This window comes from Nicotiana tomentosiformis, chromosome 8, assembly GCF_000390325.3.
Source record: "Nicotiana tomentosiformis chromosome 8, ASM39032v3, whole genome shotgun sequence".
In the NCBI taxonomy this organism is placed as follows: domain Eukaryota; kingdom Viridiplantae; phylum Streptophyta; class Magnoliopsida; order Solanales; family Solanaceae; genus Nicotiana; species Nicotiana tomentosiformis.
Genome location: NC_090819.1, coordinates 74234118 through 74239175, shown reverse-complemented (window position 1 = coordinate 74239175; position 5058 = coordinate 74234118). Strand labels below are relative to the sequence as shown.

Sequence of the window (5058 nt, the reverse complement as noted above, 5' to 3'; positions counted from 1 at the left end):
TGCGCATCTACGGCTCCTTAGAATCAAAATATTGGACACAGAAGCGAGCTGGAGCGCATAAGCGATTTGGGCATGCGCGGAAGAATGTTTGCATGTGCGAGAGGGCCGCTGGTCAGTGGGTTGCACAGGCGCAGTTCTTTTATCGCAAGAGCCATGCCGCAAAAGTGTCTAATCATGTCGCAGGTGCGATTATACCTGGGCAGAATCATATAATTCGAGGGTTTGGCCATTTTCTTCATATTTTGAGTTATAAACTTCAGATTTAGGCGATATTTGAGAGGTTCTTCACGTGTTCAATTGGGTAAGTGTTCTTTGTCCGAAATTTATCGTATTTCATGATTCCATCTTTATTTTTATCATTTAATTAGTGGTTTGAGTTGGGGAAAATGAGGATTTTTAGAAAAACTTTCAAATGTAAAATGATGATTTGAAGGACGAATTGATGTCGGAAATTGGTAATTTTGGTATGGTTGAACTCGTATCGGAATGGGTGTTCGGGTTTTGTTTATTTTATCGGGTTTCGAGGTGTGGGTCCGGGGGTTCACTTTTTAATTTTTGTTAAAGATTGAAGCTTTATTATCCAGAATTATTTTCTATGAGTTTTAATTATAATTTGAAGTTATTTTGGCTAGATTTGAGCCGTCCGGAGGTTGTTTCACTTGAGAAGGTCATTTTAGTGTATCGGTCTAACCTAACTTTGTGGGGGGGGGGAGGGGGGATTACCCCTTAGGATTTGAGTCGTTTGTGCTAATTGTGTCATGTAAAGGCCGTGTACATGAGGTGACGAGTACGTGGTCGGGTTTATTTGTAAATATTTGACCGTTTAGGGCTCTTATGTTCTTAAATTCATTAGATATGAAGTTGTTTTATCATGCTAAATTCCCCCATTTACTAAATTCTCTCTTACGTGTCTTATTTGGAATTAGTTGCTTCATGTTCTACCCTTGTTGCCGATTAAACTCTTATGTGCCTTAACTGAAGTTGCTGCCTTTTTTATTGCCATGCTATCTTTTTCGTAATTGTCTATCCTTAATTGAAGTAATTATTAACTTTTCCGTAATTACTTATCCTTAATTGAACTTGTTGAATCTCTTCCGTAATTGCTCAACCTTGAATGAAATTTTGTTATCCCTTTTCATTGTTGACTTATCCTTAGTTGGAATCATTGATTCATATTATCCACTACTAGAAACATAATATTTTCCCACAGAAATTTTTCACGGACAAATTGTTAGTGGCAATTCCCACCGAAATTTAATGGGAAAAGTAAAATTTATTTTCCACGAATAAACAATAATGTTTTCCATTGACTATCCGTGGGAACGTTTTTGCGCAAAAATGCGCGTAATTTAGTTCCCTCTGATTCGGTGGAAAAAGTCAAAAAAATAATAATTATATAAAACTAAAAAAATTCACAGGGAAAAAAGTGAATAAAAAAAATATTTTCAAATATTCCCACAGATTCTGTGTGAACGAAAATTTTTGAATTTTGAATTTTGTACTTTATGAAAAAGTTTTTCCACGGAAGTAGTGGGAAAGTTTTATTAATATTCACATAACCTTTTGATTTTCGCATAACTTTTGATTTTCTCTTAGTCTATTTCATATTTTCTCTCTCTATCTCTCCAATCCAACGACAAATTCTTCACCTCACTCAATTTTCAGGTAAGTCTCTCTCTCTCTCTCTCCCACTCCTTTTTCGATTTTGATTTTTTGAAACTTAGGGATTTTCTGCTATTTCAAACCCTAAGTTTGAAAAAATTATTGTTGTTCTCTTGTTCATGTATGGTCTAATTAAACCTAAGTCTTTATTTGTTTTGTCTTAGAAATAATGAATTTGTTAAAAGACAATATTGAGTTGGTTTATTCTTTATTAGTTTGGTCTATTTTTCAGATCTATTTTTTTTTACATATGGATTGGTGCTATATATTTACAGGCTTTCTTCACAAATATGGAGAAATTAGAAAGATTTTTAAGTTACCCATGTCAAAATGAGAAATATTTTTTTCCTTGAGAACTGTAAAATAATGTAGTATTTATTTAAAAGTAGTTTTAAATTTAATAATACAAGCATAATCCTGCTAGGACCGCAGACAAACACCATCTAAAGCTAGAGTTTCCTTGAATTATACCACATTTTTTATGACATAGTTACTAAAGTAATGTCTAAGTTTATATTGGAATATCTTTTTGAAATATTTTTTAGATTCTCTTAAAAGTACATGAATGAGGGTGAAATATAGGTTTTAATTGAATTAAAAAAAAAAGAAAAAAAAAAAAGAGTAGTTACTAATATTTTGCAAAATTAAAGAGAAGAAATTAATGGGTTCATGCCTTATTTCATTAGGGGCTTGAATGTGTCTATTTGAGAATGATTTTATCACTTCAGTTCTTGTCTTTGTAACGCCCTAATTTTTATAAAATACTATATATATTAATTGACTTTTTTTTTAATCATGAATATGTTGTTTAAAATATTTTCACCCTTTCTTTAAATTTAAGTTTCCATGTTATTTAAAAGTTATTTTGTTAATAGAATTAATTTTTTTTATTTAATTCAAATATGTATTTGTATTTAGTTCATTAGATTCTTTAGAATGTATTGCTTAGTTAACTTATAAAAAAATAATTTATACTAGTGACAGACCTTTAAAGAGATGTAGAGATTTTCTAAGGGCCGATAAGACAAATAGAAAGAAAGAAAAAAGAACCTTATGGGTCTAGTATATATATTTTAAGAGAGTAATGACTATTCTTTACTCATTCAAGGATTTTTCTTTGGGGGATTCGTTCGGCAGCCCCCAAAGAAAAATCTCTACATCCCCCCAAGGATTTTAAGTCTTGTCCTCCTTCTTCATCTATCAAACACCATTGAAGAGCTCAACACATATACATGCAATTCTTTTTCCATCATTAAAATTCAAGTTTTAAAATATTAAAACTTATTTACTTACCTATTGAAGGAAGATTTGGATTTTACCTTTAAGAATCAAGATGGATTGAGCTTATTTTGGAAACTCTAGGCTTTGAATTTTGTGGAGAAACTCTCTCAAACTTGCAGTAAGTTTCTTACTCTATCTATATGTGAATTAGCATATCTTTTGCATGGTAAATTTTAGTCATTTAAAATCAAAAATTTAATCCCGTTTTTTAATTGGACAGCAGTTACTATTTTGGGCATAACTTTTTCTCTAAAAATCGGAATGGGGTGATTCAAAAGGCTGTAAAAAGATAAGAGATATATCTACAATTATTATACAGACCAAGATGTCCAGTTCTATAGTTTACTGCCTCAAATATCTGCTGTAATATAGGGCAGAGCTGCTACCCAAATTTTCTCTTTAAGAATTGTGAATTGTAGAGACCCATTTAGACCCATTGACATATAATGGCTTGACTTGCTTTGAGAATTTATATTTCCTTAATATTTGATTGAGCTTTAGAAACTTGAATTATTCATTAGCTTTATTTTGTTGGAGTTAATTGAATAGCTTGAGTCTTGGTAAAAGTTTTCTTTACGTTAAGTTATTATATTGGTTGTTCCTACTTTAGTACCCTACTTGCTATGACTAATTTAGAAATATTTTCGGATATTTTAATTATTTGTCTACCACTGAGGGTTAAGTTTTGTAGTTGAGTTAAAGAGATATTAGAATTGGTAACTTGATTTGTGAATGATTCAACTATATTGGCATAGTCTTTGCCCAAATCTTGTGATATATTTAATTTGGTACTTGCATTAAACTTGGGAGACTTAACTTGTTTGTATTTGAGATTAAGAGTTAAATTTTATGCTTAGAATGAGTCTTGAATGTTGTAGTATTAAAAAATATTCCTCTACTAGTTATCAATATTGTCAAGGGCTCATTTAAGGCACGCTCAAGATCCGAAGCTCAGAACAGCTCCGGAAGGGAGCTTTACCTCGCTTAAGATATGCTTCAATGTAGGCAAGGCACTAAAATGTGTACCCTATTGGCTACGAGTTCTATCTTGAATTGAGGGTACTGAATGATAAATATAATTTGCAAACAAATGTATTAGTTATTGAGGAAAACATTATAAATGAGCTTGTTTCTTTTTTCTTGAATTACGGATAATTATTTGATACAACTTAAGGTATTGATTTAATTCAATAGGTTTTGCTCACTATTTTTAAAAGTAATATTCTCGTACTTTTAAGAATTTTATGAGATTTTACTATGTTGAAATGTCGTATTTTGAACCTCGTTCACATGGGTCTATTTCCGCTAATAGATTATGATAATAATGTGTTTAAATTACTTTCAAATAATAATTGCTAGTAGGTTAGATTAGCTATTTTTTAATAAGTGGCAACCTCCCTAAGGAGGTGCTACAGTCTTAGCTTAACATTTCCATTTAATTTTCTTTGTTTATAGGTGTTTGGTTCTTTAGAAGTTGAAGGTGATAGAATCTAATTGAGAGCAAATGCCAGTGGTGCCTATTAGAGGGCTTATGAGTATTGATTTTTACATAAAAGAAGGTGTAGTAATTTTTTCCTATTAGAAGTACTGATACATTGTCTATATGCGAGTAAGTTTCATACATTGGATATTTTTGAAACATAGTATTAAAATAATTAAGTCCAGCCAGACTGCTTAGCTTTTTATCTTTCCGTGTGTTTCACTTTAAAGTTTGAGAAATAAAGATACTTGCATAAATTTTCTTTAATAAAGTTTACTTTTACAATAATTGTATTTTTTTTACAGGATACTTTCAAATGAATCTTGGGGGAGTTCATTCAAAATCAGTTGATTGATGATAACTATGGAATACTTATCACTAGTGATGTTAAAAGTCTCAATCTCAGATAAACTCTCTCTTAGTATCTGGTGCATTTCCCACGTCCCATTCTCCAGCATCTGATGATAACTAAGGACTAATTTATTTTATTAGTTTGTCTTGGATGGTAGCTGGATGTTGAATATTGAATGCTGAATTTTTTGAGTTCTTGTTCTACTTTCTGTTTAGTTGGATATTGTTTATGAAATGGATTGAATTAGGATTTGTTTATGAAATGAATTGGATTGTATGTTGAA

At 31.1% G+C, this 5058-nt stretch overlaps 1 long non-coding RNA gene across 1 annotated transcript; it reads left to right on the top strand.

The window, feature by feature from the left end:
* The first annotated feature begins 2763 nt into the window (after positions 1–2763).
* On the top strand, positions 2764–5058 carry LOC104085918 (uncharacterized). Its single transcript, XR_683983.4, has 2 exons — positions 2764–3061; positions 4729–5058. It is a non-coding gene; the product is annotated as an uncharacterized lncRNA (long non-coding RNA).